Source organism: Mus musculus, chromosome 1 (assembly GCF_000001635.26).
Source record: "Mus musculus strain C57BL/6J chromosome 1, GRCm38.p6 C57BL/6J".
In the NCBI taxonomy this organism is placed as follows: domain Eukaryota; kingdom Metazoa; phylum Chordata; class Mammalia; order Rodentia; family Muridae; genus Mus; species Mus musculus.
Genome location: NC_000067.6, coordinates 28,829,011 through 28,848,400, shown reverse-complemented (window position 1 = coordinate 28,848,400; position 19,390 = coordinate 28,829,011). Strand labels below are relative to the sequence as shown.

The 19,390-nt window shown below is 34.6% G+C and overlaps 1 long non-coding RNA gene across 1 annotated transcript in view; it reads left to right on the top strand.

Annotated features, from left to right (window-relative positions):
- Positions 1-19,390, top strand: part of Gm45942 — a 99,444-nt gene that overhangs the window by 47,188 nt on the left and 32,866 nt on the right. Inside the window, exon 4 of the long non-coding RNA XR_865224.1 lies at positions 12,090-12,195. This is a non-coding gene — a long non-coding RNA (predicted gene, 45942). The remainder of the gene's footprint in view (positions 1-12,089; positions 12,196-19,390) is intronic.

The window sequence follows — 19,390 nt, the reverse complement described above, 5'->3', positions numbered from 1 at the left end:
GTTCCCCACAGCCCAGCAAACTCCCACCTTACCACCCTAGTATTCCCTACACTGGGGTATCAAGCCTTACCAGGACCAAGGGCATCCAGTCTCATTGATGCCAGATGAGGCCATCTTCTACTACATATGCAACTGGACCCAAAGGTCCTCTGGTTGGTGGTTAATCCCTGGGAGCTCTGGGGGCAGGGACGGTGTTGAGGGGGGAGGCGGTTTGGTTGGTTGATATTGTTGTTCTTCCTTTGGGGTTGCAAACCCGTTCAGCTCCTTCAGTTCTTTTTCTAACTCCTCCATTGGAGTCCCTGTGCTCAGTCCAATTGTTGGCTGGGAGCATCTGCCTCTGTATTTGTCAGTCTCTGGCTGAACCTCTCAGGAGACAGCTTTATCAGGCTCTTGTCACCACACCCTTCTTGGCATCTGCAATAGTGTCTGGGTTTGGTGTCTGTATATGGGATGGATCCCCAGGTGGGGCAGTCTTTGGATGGCTTTTCCTTCAGTCTCTGCCCCACAGTTTGTATCCATATTTTGTTTAGACAAGAGCAATTCTGGGTAAATATTTTGAGATGAGTGAGTGGTCTCATCCCCCAACCAGGGGCTTTGCCTAACTTCTGAGTATGGTCTCTTCAAGTTTTTCTTCTTCTTTGTTTGGCATTTAAGGTAATCTCATCCATGTTGGGTCCTGGGAACCTCTTACTTGCCTGGCATCTGGGACTTACTGGAGGCTACCACCATTTCACATTGCTACACACCTCTGTTCAAATTTCTGACCCTCTGTAGATCATCCCTGTCTCCTCGCATACCTGATCCTGACCTCCTATCCCTCCTCCCTCCTATCTCCTCCTCCCAAGTTGTCCCCATCCTGAACCTCCTGAGAATATTTTGTTACCCCTTCTAAGAAGGACTGAAGTATTCACTTTGGTGTTCCTTCTTCTTGAGCTTCATATGGTCTGTGAATTGAATCTTGGGCATTCCAAACATTTGGGCTAATATCCACTTATCAGTGAGCTTATAACATGTGTGTTCTTTTGTGACTGGATTACCTAACTCAGGATATTTTCAAGTCCCATCCATTTGCCTAAGAATCTCATGAAGTCATTATTTTTAATACCTGAGTAGTATACCATTCTGTAAATGTACCACATTTTCTGTATCCATTCCTCTGTTGAAGGGCATCTGAGTTCTTTCCAGCTTCAGGCTATTATAAATAATGCTTCTATGAACATAGTGGAGCATGTGTAATTATTATGTGTTGGAGCATATTCTGGATATATACCCGGGAGTGGTATTGTTAGGTCCTTAGGTAGTACTACATCCAATTTTCTAAGGAACCACCAGACTGATTTCCAGAGTGGTTCTACTAGCTTGCAATCCCACCAGCAATAGGGGAGTGTTCCTCTTTCTCCACATCCTTGCAGCATCAGCTGTCACCAGAGGTTTTGATCTTAGCCATTCTAAGTGGTGTGAGGTAGAATCTCAGGGTTGCTTTGATTTGCATTTCCTTGATGACTAAGGATGCTGAACATTTCTTTAGGTGCTTCTCAGCCATTTGATATTCCTCAGTTGAGAATTATTTGTTTAGCTCTGTACCCCATTTTTAATAGGGTTATTTGGTTCTACTGCATTTTATCTTCTGGATGTCTTTGAATATATTGGATATTAGGCCTCTATCAGATGTGAGACTGGTAAAGACTTTTTTTCCCACTGTTGGTTTCAGTTTTGTCCTATTGACAGTGTCCTTTGCCTTACAAAAAAAACTTGGCAATTTTATGAGGTCCCACTTGTCTATTGTTAATCTTACAGTATAAGCAATTTATGTTCTGTTCAGGAAATTTCCCCCTGTGCCCATGTCATCGAACCTCTTCCCCATTTTCTCTTCTATTAGTTTTCATATATTTGGTTTTATGTAGAGATCCTTGATTCACTTGGACTTGAGCTTGGTACAAGGAAATAAGAATGGATCACTTTGCATTCTTGTATATGCTGACCTCCAGCTGAACCAGCACCGTTTGTTGAAAATGCTGTCTTTTTCCACCAGATGGTTTTAGCTCCTTTGTCAAAGATCAAGTGACCAAAGGTATGTGGTTTCATTTCTGGGTCTTCAATTTTATTCCATTGATCTACCTGCCTTTTTCTATAACAATATCTTGCAATTTTTATGAGTATTGCACTGTAATACAACTTGAGACCAGGGATGATAATTCACCCAGAAGTTCTTTTATTGCTGAGAATAGTTTTTGCTACCCTGTTTTGTTGTTTGTTTGTTTATTATTCCAAATGAGTTTTCTAACTTTTGAAACAAGGTAACAAATTTAATAATTACTCAACATGAATTTTTCTCTTGGGAAAATATTCTTGTAGGAGAAAATATTAAGACATTAAAAAATTCAGTGTTGTGTTGCATATGTATAATTTGATAAGTTTCCAGGCTCTTTTTCCACAGTTCTTATATTTCTTGACTCTTCAGAATGATTTAATTGGAAAGGCATATTAGAGTGGGCATTTGGCTATATCAAGGCCTCCAGTCCACCCTAATCAAAATAGCTTTATTATGATTACACTTACTGATTCTTGAAGATTATGTTGGCTAAAGAGATGTGTTTGAGAACAAGGACAAAAGGTAGAATAATTAAAATGAGTGTAATCTATACCCTGCTGTGATAATGCTCTATGATAATTTCAAATAAGAATGAAAGGCTAATCTTGAATACTTCTCAGTAAGTTATATAGTTTTACAATTACAAATGAAAAAAAATATCTAAAATGTCATGAGCAGTATAACCAAGGAGGAATTAAGAGAAGTGGCTTTGTTAGAAATATATTTCATTGAATAGCAAAATACTTATAAGCTTAAAACATGTGAATAAGTAATTCACAGAAAAATATATTGATTATATCTCCACTAGAAAAGAATTCAACTTAAATCTTTAGCATGGTTTTGACCGGAGACAGTTACTGTTAGGGGAATCATTGACAATAAAAAGATGAGCCACTGAGCTTATTTACTATATAGCTACATCTAAAGCAAGAGGAATTCTAATTTCCAGCTTTTTCCTTAAGTAGCATAGGTATATTTATTTAAAAATTATATATATGCTCCTATTAAACTGCCATGTTTCACACTGTTATAGTCAACCACTTACACACCAAATCTGTAGGCTAATTTTAACCAGAGTGGGAATTCCAACAAATACATAGATCCTAATATAATGGCCCTTATTCATTACAAAGAATACCTTTCTAACAGAATGTTAGCATTGGTAGTATGAGTCACAAGCTAGACATTAAAACATCCACTATAAAATTTAATTCTAATGTTAAATTATAATATTTTAAACTCACACATTCAAATATAATTTAAAAGGCCTAGTTGTATATTTTGGGTCAAATATAGATAGCTCATTATGTTTGTCATCTAATTAATAAAGACTAGAAACCAGAATATCAAGGTTTGCGATTCCACGTCTCTCACTATTAAAGCTAAAGATGGGAGAGTGATAATGACTTAATAATTGTCTTTGTTTGAGGTATAGCTGGCTGTATAGATTTCACCAGAGAAAAGTTAGAGAAAATGATGTGAAGATCATTGCGAAAGTTACATTAAGGGAAGTAATTTCTTTGTGGTAATGACTAACTTCTGATATCTCATATCTAGTGGGGAATTAAATATATGAAATTCAATGATGAAATTTTTGGCAGCACAACAGTGGACATCTATTGAAGATCCTGTATTGATGCAGATTTTGGTTCTTTGGTTTTTTTCAATATGGCATACCTTCGATCCATTCACTGAACAATTTTACTGATATTTTTCATCTGTGAATCATTGGCAGTGGGACAAATAGTAAATAATATAAAACTCAACACAACTAACATAAAAACAAGTTATCACCTAGACCTCTGGATAGTTCCAGATTGAGCCTGCTTTTTGTGAGCATCTGCTAAGCCTCTCAAGGTGGTGGATATGTGTAGGAGAGAGAATATATATTTATAACAAATTGACACCAAACACACCTACCTGCCTAGTTTTTTGCAGACATTTTTGTTTTGTTTTGTTTTGTTTTGTTTTGTTTTGTTTTTGTTTTTGTTTTTGTTTTTGTTTTTGTTTTTTCAAGACAGGGATTCTCTGTATAGCCCTGGCTGTCCTGGAACTCACTTTGTAGACCAGGCTGGCCTCGAACTCAGAAATCTGCCTGTCTCTGCCTCCCAAGTGCTGAGTACACCACTACCACCCGGCTGCAGACTTCTTCCTTCAGTCCATATTGTATCTTGACATTAAATATGTATGACTCGACATATTATTGTTCCTAAACAAATCAACTATCTATAAGATAACACTACTTCTATCGTCAAAGAAAGAGTATTCCTATAGTTTTGACAAAGCACAGAGCCCCTCCAAAAAGGTCAGGAAACTACATTGATGCATTGTATGAAAAGGTATGAATGGTATGCACGATAGTATTATTCAACAGATTCACTAACTCCTAAACAAACTATAGACAATGTCAAAATGCTATTAGTGGGAGTTCTTTGTGTTTTCTGAGACAGGCCCTTGCTATGTAGCCACAGCTCCTTTGTAATTGGTTTAGTTTACCAGGTGAGTCACATGTTTGCAGAGATTTACCTACCTCTGAATCTCATGATCTGTCATGATGGGTATGTGTCAACACCCAAAATGGGGAAGGACTTTATAGAACTATGATTTGTTAATGATGACTATACACTATATTTTCCTTTGAAGTTAGCATATATGGTCTTGGTGGCAAAACATGGTATATTTATATGCTAAAATTATCTAAGCCAAATTTTATTCAAACATGTAGACCTACCACTAAATGCAATCATCCTTTTCTAAAAGCTCTGAATGTCTTTGTATTATGTCAGGTTAAATTCATTTTATCCTTGGCTATGGTGATACTACTTAGATGGTGCAGTGGTTTGAATATGCTTGATCCATAAGGAGTGGTTGGGAGGTGTTGCCTTGGTGGACAAAGTACGTCACTGTGAAAGTGAATTTTTATGCTCCACCCAATATGGTAGAGTCAATCTTATCATGTTTGCTTTCATAACAAGATGCAGAATTTTCAGGTCCTCCAGTGCCTTACTTTATACTGCCATGTTCTCTCTATGATAATGGACTGAACTTCTGAACCTATAAGCTAGACCCAATTACATGTTGTCCTTTTTAAGACTTAACACCAATCACACCTACCTGCCTAGTGTTTTGCAGATTACTTTTAAGATATTTTGAAGTATTTCTTCTGTCCACATTGTATGTTAACATTAAATATGTTTAACTAAATGTAGCATAGTCATATATATGGTGTATTGGTTTGCCTTAGTTATGGTGTCTTTTCACAGCAATGGAAACCTAACTGAGACAGATGACTAGGAATGAGATTATATTTTTATTGTTCCCAATTCCAGATAAATTTATTCAACTGAGTTATCCCTGCTTTGAAACTATTACCTCTGTGTCCACATCATAAGCAAGGATTCATAGGCACTTTGTACTGTCTTTCAAACTGCACCAGGCATGCTGGTCCCTGTTACACAAAGTATATTGGCCACAGTAGTGATTTTGTTCCTCACCTGTGCCCTGCTGTAGTCTGTCTTCAATTCTCCATTGCATTAGCCATTTGCTTGTATGCTGTGATTTCTTTTGCTATTTCATTACTGCCTTGCAATCCCATTTCTTAATTTCAATGTCAATATTTCTCTTTTGCATATACACAAGTTCACACACACACACACAAATCATACATGATTATAGGAAACAGGAGATGGAAATAGATTGCTTTATGTTCATTTGTAATTTTACTTGGCAGTTCATGAAATTATTATATATGTATCTATTCATGTATTCTTTGTAACCTTCACTGTATTTATGCAAAATATGTATTACATGTATACGTACATATTATTCAAATTTAATATATGCATAACATACATGCATATATGGACTATATAGTTGCTATGTCACATATGTATTTGAGTAAGATGTAAAGATTCTTACTCTCTCCTCTTTCTCTTTCTCTCTCTCTCTCTTGCCTCCCGTGTGTGTGTGTGTGTGTGTGTGTGTGTGTGCCCACGTGTGTGTTTGTTTGTGTCAGTATATGTATCTGTGTGTCTTTGATTCTTTCTTGTCTTTCTTCTGGCCTCCTCTCTGAGTCTTCCTCTTCTATATTGTCCACTATTTTAATCACTAAGGGCATTTCAACTATGTCTATCACTAGCAGCTGATAGCTTGAGTCATGAATATCATAATTCTAAAGCCTTAAGAGGTTCCAAAGGTTTTTCAAGTGTCAGATCAAATATATTATGTCCTAAAATTTTATTTCATGAAATTGGAGTTCCTTCTCATTCATGATGCAAGTCTCCACCATTAAGGTTTGCTTGTATTATTACATATCAATTCATTATTTATTAAGAAAGTGTTTTGTCATGAATCCTTACGTAGTCTGGTACTTGGTGTGTGATTTAGGTTGCCTTCAAACTCACAGCCATCCTCCTGCCTGACTCTTGCAAGCACTGGATTACACCCCTGTGCCACCATTTCCAGCTGAGGGCATTTACTTTTCTATGTGTATGCCCTGTGGCGTTCTGGGATCTTGTAAGTTTTGTCAGTTGCCTAAATGTTTGTCTCATAGATATGCATTTATAAAAGTGCTATTTCATCTGAATGCTTCAAAAACAAAGTTTGTGATTCATGCCTAGAGAATGAAAATGCATTCACCCAATAAGCACAAACACACACTTAGGTGTATTCTGAATAACTTTCTGAATCATCCTGTGTCTGCAGGCACCAGAGACTGCTCTTGCGTGATCATTTCCTGCTTAGACTTCGCTAATCAAACCACAGTTCTTTCTCAGGAAGTATCTGATGTTAGTCATTACCTTGGCTGCATCCTGTAATCCTTTCGTAGCTGTCCTCACTCTCTATGCCATAGATTGCTAGAACAGCCTGATCTAACAAGTTTCTCAACCATGTTCTGCTGGTTAATCAATGTGGACACAATGGTTTCATAAACAAACAAGCAAAATTAATATTCGATGGTTTTATTCTGTCACCATCTACTCAAGTGGTTTTTTTTTAATCAGTAGTATTTCAAATCACTTTCAGTGTTTTAAATTATTTGTAAAGTGTTGTAATATGGGAAAATATATTGTGTTACATATGTAAATGTATAAATGTTTTCCATCCATTAAAACATACTCAGATTTTGTTAACCTAAAGAAGAGCTATTTCAGATTAAGTTTTGTCATTAGTTTGGATTAGCACCACACCCATTATTCTATGTTCCATAATGCCTTCATTATTAGCTTATAAGTCAATATTTACTTTGATATATGATGCCCAGAAAATTATGTATGTATGTGTATGTATGTATGTATGTATGTATGTATGTATCTATCTATCTATCTATCTATCTATCTATCTATCTATCTTCCTTAATATAGAGGAAACTAAAAATGTAAAGTCACAGCCTAAACTATATCTTACAAGTATATTTGCAAATATACTGCTTATATTTCAAAACAAAGAAACACTTTCTCCTAAGATATAATTATATACCTCAATTCCATGCTAGATTATATATAAATGCTATGTTACTAATAATTGTGTGTGCAAAAATAACTTTAGATACTTTTACATGTGCATATAATGGATTTCAATTTTATACAACCCAATATCTTCATTTATCTCCTCACTAAATCTTTTCTCTTCCAAACACCCTTCCTATAGGTAACTTTTTTATTTTTGTGAACCACTGATTTTATATAGGGCTGCTTTCAAGAACATAGCTGGGTTTATTTCCTGGCACATCAGCTGTATAGCAGTGATCACATCATAGGAGACAATGACTCAACCACAATGGGAAATAATTAAGAAATCCATAACAAGAGATGTGATCATCTGAGTCCCTGATGCTCACAGTCAGCTATTGAATGGACCACAGGGCCCCCAATGGAGGAACTAGAGAAAGTACCCAAGGAACTAAAGGGAACTGCAACCCTATAGGTGGAACAACAATATGAACTAAGCAGTACCCCGGAGCTCTTGTCTCTAGCTGCATATGTATCAAAAGATGGCCTAGTCGGCCATCACTGCAAAGAGAGGCCCATTGGACTTGCAAACTTTATATGCCCCAGTACAGGGGAATGCCAGGGCCAAAAAAGGGGGAGTGGGTGGGTAGGGGAGTGGGGGGAGTATGGGGACTTTTGGTATAGCATTGGAAATGTAAATGAGCTAAATACCTAATAAAAATGGAAAAAAATAAAATCATTTCTTTAGTAATTTAATGTTATAAGAAAAAATATATATCTTACAACTATAAATAAAATATACTGAAGTGGGCTACTTACATGCTGAAATTTCTCTTTAGCTGTTTATGCTCTCACATGAATTTAATTAGCACCCAAGAGGCTGAGGCAGGGGGATATACATAATGTTAAGGGATGAAAACAGCTTTAACTCCATAGTGAGTTACATTTAACAGATATCCTGAATATCAGTGATATTATTATCCAGAACAGAAGCAAAATTACAGTTACGAAGTAGCAACAGCAAAAATAATGTTATGGTTGGGGGGTCACCAGTCAATGAGGAACTTTATTATAGGACCACAGCATTAGGACGTTAACAGCCACATTTGTGGATAATGGTATTCCATTGAAGGTTAGTGGTCTGTAGAAGTTCTACCTGCTCTTTTTGCATATACACTTTGATGTCCAGTGATGAAGTGGGTCCTGAAGATGGTTCTGACTAAATGGTACCTAGGATGACTCTGAAAATGAACATGAACTGCAGGCACAGCAAACAAGAGTGCATCTAGCACGTCTAGTTACATCGTCAGTGACAACAGTCACAAAGCAATATGTTGCAGGTGGTGCATCCTCTATCAATTTCAAACAGACTCCCCTGATGCTAATAATGAACACCAACATGCCAGCCTGGAATCCTCTGCTGTAGTTTCACCCATATAAACTTAATCTCCCCGGATGTATATAATAACAAATCATCTAGTAACCTTTTTTTCTCCCTTCAATTCTATCACATATTTTCTTAACTTAAACAACTACAATTACATAATATTTTTGTGTGTTCATTCTTATCAAGCCTATTTTCTGAATCTACACTGCAGTTATAATTTTCTCTTAACTTACCATGATCTTGGTATTGAAAGCCAGGATGACTTGTCACCTTTTTATGATGGTAATCATCTATCTCAATCAGTGTATACATTTTTGACTTGTTACTATTATGCTTTCTATTAGAAAAGCTCCATTCATTTCCTTTTTTCTTTTTTTCCTTAAATATTTTCTTTATTCCATAAAATATGTCAAGAGCAGAAAATGAAAATCTGCTTAACTTCACAGTCCAACTTTAGTTCTCTTCACATTTATCCTCGTTTTATGTCTATCTTTCCCTTCTTTCTGGTTGCTTTACTATGTTGTTGTCTATTTTAGAAAGTTAGGCAAAGATAGATACACTCTTCTATAAGTTTTCCTTTTTCAAATATATTTTAAAAGTTCAAACAAGAAAACAATGGTAGTATATTTTAACTCTAACCATATTTTGAGAAATTTCATGGAGACCTGAAGCTAAAGATACTTTGTAATTGTTTCTTGGATTTTATCATTTTATATAATAGTATAAACTACTGAAATGCCTTTTGAAAACCATGAGTCTTGATATTAAATTATTCAGAAGTCATGGAGCCATATACCCATGAATAACTTGGGAACTTTCCACATAAATGTTTTCTTGGATTTCATACTGTAAATTGGGGGAAAATGTCTAATGTTATGATATCAAGAACAGAAATCTTAGTAATTTCTACACATTTCTTTATGAATTCATCAGTGTGAAATGCTATAAACTCTCCTGTAAGGCTGCATGTAATTCTCTGATTCCCCAAGTCTGCATTCAATTTTGCTTGTTTTTCCAGAAACACTAATACCATTTAGAGTACTTTTTGTGCTTTCTCTTGTGCTGTGTTCTTTAATAATAAGAAATGAGCCTAGTAGATGCTTTTGATGGATGTTAATTCTATCCAGGAGAAACGGTTAACCTTTATTTCACTGTGAACCTATGAAATACTTGAGAACTAATATCCACTAATAGCTGAAAATGACTCGATCCACAAAATAAAAATAGAATGGTGTGTTAATCTTTTTTGAAATGTAAGTTTGTAAAATTGCAGATGCTTCACAATATGAACATGTGGTTAAATGTCAAGTGTGAGACTTTTTTCTTCCCTTTCTTGACCAATTAGTAACCACATGTCAATGTTGAAGCAAACAGCACAGAATAAAATGGAGCTTTCAAACTTCCATGTATAGAAATAACAAAACATGTAATCACTTTGAAAAGCTGTTAATTAAACACCAACACCTGTTTACGTGCTGGCTTTGTGTTTTGTTTTTTGTTCCATAGGGGTATATATAATCTTGATATGAAGGAAAAATAATAGCTCTGTTGTTACACCATAAGTGAAAAAAACATGACAGAAACTTCTTCATACCAATTGGTCTGAGTCAGTAGTTGTGTGGGTGCATTATTTTGGTGTCAAAATAGATGTACTATGAAGATATAATTACATCTTTCTTATGGAAATTGGGTATTAAAACAATCTTGCTAGTGTTTTGTTTATTTCCATTTCTTTGAAAAGGTGAAATTAACTAGAAAGTCTCTAATTTAAAAAGATTCATACACAATTATTTCTACTAATTTAAAATAACAAAAGCACTACTACAGTTTGCAAAGCTCTTAAAACTAGTGTTTTACCTTAAATACACTAAGTATTTTAATTCTGCCAATGTATAGTATGGAGTAGATTAGAAACACAGTACATATGAAATCTATACAATAATATAGAGTATAAGTTAAAATTAAAATACATGTTTCTCAGGATATTTTCCTACTAAATTTTGATATTTTTGCTAATAATCACTGTTGAGTCACATAATTCATAATTCATCAAAGTCCATATATATTAAATCTATGCAATGCAAAATAATTTGCTTATCATTAACATATTCATTAAGGTTCTAGCATGCATCAGATACATGGAGGTAATAGAAAATATTCAACATTGCTGGCATCATTATTTCATGTTTATGCCTAGAAAAACTGATAAAGGTAAAGCATCAATCATGAAGTGATGTCCATATTTAGTCCACTAGCTGCTCACCATGTAGCTAAGGGGGCAAGCACTGCCTGTGATGGTCTCAGTGCACATGAAGATGTGGCACAGATTAACTGCAGAGCCATTGTAGGCAAATACCAAACATAATAACTGTATATCTGACAATTTTGTCAAGGACAATGTTCTTTTATATCCTGATATTTTTCTCTATGTTGCCTTTGTTCCACTCAGAAAATCCGAGCATTTAAATCAAAAGCTATCAGAAAACACTAAGTCATTTTATAATGGCAGCAGTAAAAATCAAGAGCTATCCAAAGATGGACATAATTTGATTGAAAAATTTGACCAACCATATAGGATGTATGTAATGGGCATCCATCCAATGAGACTACTGAGTAATGTTTGCCATTTAGAAATAATGTCCTGGTTATTTTTATATTGCTTTGGTAAGATACCAGGACTTATGAAAATTATAGAAGGATGTATTTATTTGATGTTTACAGGTTATAGAGGGTTAGATTTCATGAGGGTAGAGTAGAAGTAGCAGGAGGTATACAGGTAAAGCAGCAGCCTAGAGAGCCCACATCTTCAATAGCAAGCAGGAAACAAGGATCTACCTTAAAATATCTAGAGTCTATTGAAATCCAAAGCCTACCTCCCGAATCTCCTCTAACAACACCAGAACACCCTAGTTCTCCCCATCCATACTCCAACCACTAGGAACCAAGCACTCAAACATGTAGGGGACTGTGGGCATCAGTCACATTTAAATTGGCACAGCTCAACAACAACATGCTGTCATACTCTCTCTTTTAGAACTTTGGGATCTTTGTTAAAAGTCAAGAGCTCAATCAGATGCCTACTATTTAGGGTTTTATGAATGACGGCATTCAACCAGAGTGTGAACCACAGAGAAAAATAATATCCATTCTATCTCTGCAGAATAATAAATGATTCAAAGATCAGTGACATTCAGCCTCCATTAGAAACAAATGGCAGTCTTTGAACCAATAGGACACCAAGAAGAAGGTTCAAGTTTCAACACCAGGTAAGCAAGATTACTTACTGTACAGTAAATTCTTGTGAATAATTAATTATTTTTGTGTTGCCACCTATTAATATGCTTTCCAAACATATTTTACCTGAGAAGGAAATTGCTGCAAAATGACAGTAAAGTAGGTTTTATGAGTTAACACGGAACAATATTTAAAATTATCACACTAAAGTCTGCACTGTTGATTTAGTTCACCCAATGATTTGATTTTGTCTATTTCTGGTGAACCTCGAGGCTTTTTCATAGCTTTATTGAGTACTGTTAAAAACCTCCAATTAAGACATAATTATTTTTGCTGATTTGTTTTTTCAATGCTTTCAATTTGTGAGTTTTGACCACAGATTGAATATAAACTAAAATGAAAATATGGTAAGGGCAATATTATTTTTTAGTTTTCTATGCACTTTTTCAGTATGAATAATTCTCATGAAAATAAGAGCAATTAAAAAACTTGAACTTAGAAATATGTTAATAAAACATTTTAAAAGCGTAATCTAATGTCTATAATATATTTTAGTTTAAATCTAAAAATAAAATAAATGAGCAATGTATATGATGTATATATTGATTTACATAAGTAACAATTTGTCAATGGAGACATTCAAGTAGTAGATCTACACTGTTCATAGAAAAATATTTTTATTTTTGATGTAGGTGAAATATTTATATGACAAATTCTGAAAATGTAATAATACAGTGAAAATCAATAATATATTGAAATCTTCCTAGAGTAAGGAAAGACCATGGTCAAAATGTATTATATAAAAATATTAAAGTAAATTATTGAAAGAAAAATTATATTAAAATTAAAATATTCACTTTAGTTATAAAATGAAAATTATTCTTAAATATTTTTCTATATACTGCAGTCCATTTAGATGCCAATTAAGACTTTAATGAAGTAAACATCAACAACAGAGAATTTAAAGACATGACCATAAAAAAGGAAAAGGAAAAATGTGTAGCATTGGTACTAAAAAATTGAAAAAGAAAACAATTTGGTAATTATTACTTCCCATAGTGTCTGTGATAGTTAAGGCAATATAAATTACAAATTTTCACAACCACTTACAATGTTCCTCTTGAAGACTGTCATAGAAATTAATGAAATTATCCTACATTCACTGAGTTCAAATAATAATTACTATGTGGTACTTTCTAGATATTTCAACATGTGTTATGAGTATTTTTAAGGATGGAATTTAGAAAATGTGTTAAGTTTCTATAGAATCAATCTTGAAGATATAATAGTTATTTTACTGATGTGTGTTTTATTGATATATATATATCAAGATATGTTAAGGTTTGTTATAAGCAAGTTGGATATTGTTTCTCTTTTTAAAAGTACAGCTTTATATGAATAGAGAAACGTTTTTAAAAATCAAATCATGAATATCATTTTCTATCACTTTGTGAAAGAATACATAGCTTTAATACTAAGCCATCTGCAAGTTTGAAGTATAACCAGTGAATCCTATAATTAGCAGTATTGTCCAGAAATTAGATTAATTTGGGACATTGGACAAAATTAATTGTTTTTTAGTGTTTGAGTTTTGAAAATTGTTAAATGAAGGGGAAACACTGACGAATATATAAAACTGAAATATTTCAGTTAACACAATGCTGAAATTGACAAATTCTGGCAAATGTAGTAATACAGTAAAAAAAAAAATGAATAGAAGCCACAGAGTTGAAGGAGTACAGGGAAATGACTATGGAAGGATTTGGAAGGAGGAAAAGAAAGAGAGACATTATTTAATTATATTAAATCCCCAAAATATCGTTTCCCCAGCTCTACCTCTTATCACCTCAACAAACTCCTTCCTGCTCTACTGTCTGATGGAGTATTAGATAAGACTGAAACACTCCCTCTCCATCTTCAGTCACAATCACTGTGTTTTGCTTCACCTAGCTATCCTGATAAGAGACTAAAAGTACATCCCACTTCACAACTAGGCACCTGTAAGGACCACACCAGGGTTTGCTCTATATGACCAGCATAGAAAAAGAATCAAAATATTCCAGCCCGACTCCATACCCACTCAGGAACAATCATTTTTTGGGGGCTCCATGCAGAGACACACTGAGGTTCAGGGGCATGACCAAGCTCTTTCTCAAGGCTTTGTGTGAATGTTGACAGTGTGTGCGAGAAGAGTTCTTTTAAAACTATCCTCGCTAACACTGGGATGGTTTCTGCACGTTCCCCTATAGAGACTGCTCCTTTTGAGATCAGTTAAACCTCTATCATCGTTCAGCCAAATACAGCAAACATTCTGATTTTCAGGGCTGCCGAAGCTTCTTTATTAGAGAGCTAACACAGTCCATCTTATCAGAAATAATCTGTGTTCACATGTCCCTGTGTTTCTTCATTCCCTCACCTCCCTGCTCATGGTAATCTTTAGTTCTATGAAAAATGCCACAGTGCTGAGCGGTCTGAATAACAGCTGCTTATTCACTGTAAATTTTAAAGACAGGAGAGCACGGAATGGTGTATTTATTACAAGTGCTTTAAAAAAATTCAGAGTTATAAAACCAAACATTCTAAGAGAAAAACAGAGTACAGAGATTCAAGATTTCTGTTCTAGTTTTTTGTCCCGGTGCTGTGATAAAACAGTGTGACCAAAACAAATTTGTGCAGGAGGGAGTTACTCAGATAACAGGCTGGTATCCATCATCTGTGAGGTCTTGAGGCAGAAGACTGGATACAGAAACTGAAGCAGAGATCAACGAGGAAAGCTTATTCTTAGTTTGTTTTCTCTTCTCATGTTTAGCCTCCTTTCTCAGACAATCTAGCACCAGGAGCCCAGGATTGAAACTGCTCCCAGGGCACTGGACCTTCTATCATTTTCAACCAATGCTCCTCAGACATGCTCACAGGCATTCCCAGAGTCAATGCTTCAATCAAGGTTCCTTCTTCCTATGTATGTCCATTTGACAACCAATAATAGCCATCACAACCACAATGATAAATATTGGAGAGGTCTATTCCACATTACAGAGAAAAATAAACACACCTATGTGGCTATGGGAGAAACCCAAACAACACTAGAACATTGAATCAAAAAGATCTTTAACAATAACAACAACAACAACAACAACAACAACAACAACAACAACAACAAAACATAAATTCAACAACATGGCTGAAACAAACTTACGTCTTAGAATAACTATAAATATTTATGATTTCAATTAGCTCTGTAAAAATAGACACTAACACAATGAATCTAATAACAAAACAAAAGAAGATCCTCCTTTTGCGAAATCTAAGGAACATACTTTACCATGAAAGGCAAATACAACATTTGATAAGAAGGAAAGAAGTAGTCCTCCAAGAAAATAGAACTAGGAATCCAGTCAATGTTACTATTATATCTTACAAAACAGATTTCATGTTAAACTAGTTAGAAAACTAGTGTCAGATTATTCTATACCGATGTAGGGAAATAGTTCATCCAGAGGATTTTACAGTTTTAAAACTATGTGCACAGCTTTTCATTTTGATTAGTGGTGGCTGTCTGTTGCATGGCAAAGTGATGACAACACTTATGTTTGGGTAAAAGAACAAATGTAAACATATCATTGGGAATTATACTGGTTTAGTAAATTATGGTTGCAGGTTCTCTTCTGATAACCAGAAATCACTAACACTAAATAGGTTTTAACCCCAGTTAGATAGCTATTGGCTACCAGCAAGGTCTATGTGCCACTACTGTACCTGGAAGATTATCATACCATCCTGGTCATTGATGTATTTCATAGGCATCTTGCTTTGATAGAATTGTTGGTTGTGTCCCTCCTTTGGAACCTTGAAAGGTACCTTCTGGTATCATGAGAATTCATCCTTAGGAAGGGGTCATTTTGGCCAGTTCCATATTAGGGATCCTTTGTCCCTGCTTCTGGAGTCCATGGAACAGCCTTGGAACTTACTTTCCACCTCTGGGTCTTAACCAAGAGAAACAGCAATACACAGTATGACTTGGGAATCTCTTAGTCATAGCCCACAACTCAAGAGAGGCCTTCATGTGTGTACTATTGGAGGGTTTGTTATAAGGTCTTAGGTTCTTAGAGGGGTCTGTGAGCCCAGATGAGCACAGTTAATTATATATATGTTTCCAATCAATTACATGTATTTCAGTGGGGTTATTTTTAGTAACTAATTAATAATATGAGTCATTGTGGGCTTTTCAGACATACTTATTGTTATTTCTTCACCTCCCTCTTTCCTGTGTATTTACCATCTTTCCATAAAAGCCCCCATTTCCTATAGACCCTATCAAATCACTTGCTTCCTGCTATTCCCCTTTATTCTTCTCCCATCTTCATTTGTATTTATCTTCCTCCCCCACACAAAGGAACACCCTCTTTTCCCTCCTTTTTGAGCTGTGCTCTTAGTAACCTATGGATGATACCAGTGACTATGCCAAATTGGACAGAGAAAAGTAAATGAGACCACAATCCTACAAAGACCTATAGCCAACTGAGAGCAGCTGGGGTGGAATCAGTTGCCTTCTCCACAAAAGAGCATACCAATGGGTTGCACGGTGCCAAATAATCATGCTTGCAAACCTACACACAGGTAATATTATGTAGACTGAACAGTTATATTTTGAAATGAGTCAGAATTTCCATCACCAGGCATGCAAGTGACAATGAATCATGATTAGTTGTAGGTAGTAGGATCCCCTTGCGCAGGGCTTTTAGAAGTTTTAACTAATATAGTTAACTTAGAAAATAAATCAGGGGAGTACTCAAAAACCTAGAAATAATACAGACATATAATTCAGGTGTACTTTGCCTGGGCATATAGCCAATGCATTTATATCCCATTACAGAGAAGTTGCATGACCACATTCATTGCTGCCCTATTCACAAAAACTAGGAAATAGAATCCGTTTCTTTGTCTTTCAAATTGTGAATAGATATTACAAATGTGGTAAACTTACAAATTTTGATTTTATTCAGCTTTAAAGAAAATTAAAATGATTAAATAGCTGGTAAATTGTTAGAATTAGAAATAATTATTTTGAGCGAGGTGACTCAGACACAGAAAGACAAGTACTACATGCTTTCTCTCATATAAAGATGCTAGGTTTGCATATTCACACGGGTGTTGGTAGGTGGAGTACCCACAATGGCAGGAAGCTAGTTAGAGGGCATGCCTAGGGTACTTGCAGAAGGGGAGACAGAAGGAGTACAGCCAAAGGATGGGGAGAGGCACAGTGAGATTCCATCTAGACACAGCCAAGGAAATCATACATGAAAGCAACTTGGATTGCCTACCCTAGATTTGTACAAGACAGGCCCTATCATCCAATAGTTAGTTAATCCTGAGAAAATACACTTTATTGTTAAATCATATGCCACTAGTGGACTACTAGAAGAAAAGCTACCATCCTCAGCTGTGTATGACTGCAAACTATCATACTTCAGTGAATAGTTTTAAACCCATAGGCACATGCAGCAATCTGGTAAATCCCAGAGGAAAACAGGTAAAGCAAATGTGATATGGGGATAAGAGCTAGGTAGGGAAGAAGGGACTAGAGACAAGAGGAATGATGGAAGGAAAGCATTGTGTAAAATAAATATAATGTGCTATATGCATGTATGAAGTTGTTGAAAGAACTTAATAATAATAATTGAAAATATCCAACAGCATTTTTGGTTAAAATAATGATCACAATTTTAGTCAGCTAAAATTGGTGACTCCCTTTTGTCATTACATTATAAATTAAAGCTAGAATTATAAGCCTACACATTCAAATAAAATGCACAATTTACTTATTAGATGAGTATCATCTAATTTCTGAAAATAATTAGGGTAATCTGCTTATTATCACAACTGTGCCTTTATTAGGGAATGATAACAATGAATTACAGTTTTTAGCAAAAACAATTTATATTCTTTTATAGGGAGAATTGGGAAGATGAAGATGTGGAAACTTTAATAATATGGTATTAACAAATGTATTTGGTTTATATCTTAATATATGTATGACTGAGTCCTTCTGTAACATTTGAAATTACTATTTTGAGGAAAATGCATTTTTCTGAGTTATTTGAAATTAAGTAATTTTATATACATATCATATATATATATAATCAATTCTGTTCAAACTTCCCAGTAGACAACTTCACACACACACATATGCAAGTTGTTGCAGTCTCCCCTCTAGCATAGCTGTACTGTTTTGTTCCATGCCCACCAGATATTTCATACTGTTCAGTTTCTTGTGCGCTCGGGTAGTATGTCCTGACTTTTTAAAAACTAAGCAGTCGTTTTATGTCACTTTCTTTCCTATTTGATTTTCAAACACTGTTCGAATTAACAGAAGGCATAGTTACTTCTTTCTAAACTTATTCTTTCTTAGTTTTGCACACTTTATGCTCTCAACAACTCTGTGAAATTAATCCTAACATATCCAAATCAGCTACCAAAACACCTACTGCTACATTTTGGAAATTAACATGCATAATTTTCTGCATATTAAAACATTTTCTATTATAAAAATTTGTTATAATAATTTATTTCATCTCCATATTTTTCAAATAAAAAATCTGTTTAAACTAAAGATCATTACATTGAAACAAAATATATTGTGAATTAATATTACTACAAATGTTCTTTGCATGCAGCTAAAATTGATATAGTTCTCTGAGAAAATCTGTTTAAAATAATAAAACATAATTTATATATTTAACACATAACCTCAGGACAAGAAGTAAGTAGAATAAAAATAATATACAAAAGCAAAAGTATATTACATAGAATTTATAATGACATATTTAGGCACAGAAAGGCAATCACCATATTTATGATTTAATCAAAAAATACAGTTGTTGCAAAGTTACATTTCCCCTTTCATCGTAATCTCTAAATAAAAAAGAAAATTAAATTTCTATGGATTGAAAAGGCAGGAGAAGCAATCATTTTGAAATTATAGTTTCACATTCACAGTTTAACTTTAATATTTTTCTACGCAATGAATCTCAATAGTCTCAAAATCTCTTGCTTTGTTGGAAATAAACACATTTGATAATATAGATGATAAAAATGTAAAGAAAGGAAGGAAAATAATATTAATACTTAAGAACTGTATAAAATTTTAATCTTAAATTATATGAACAATTCTTGGGTTTTTTAAAAATTATATGAATCATCTCATTTTCTTAATATGCTGATTGAGTT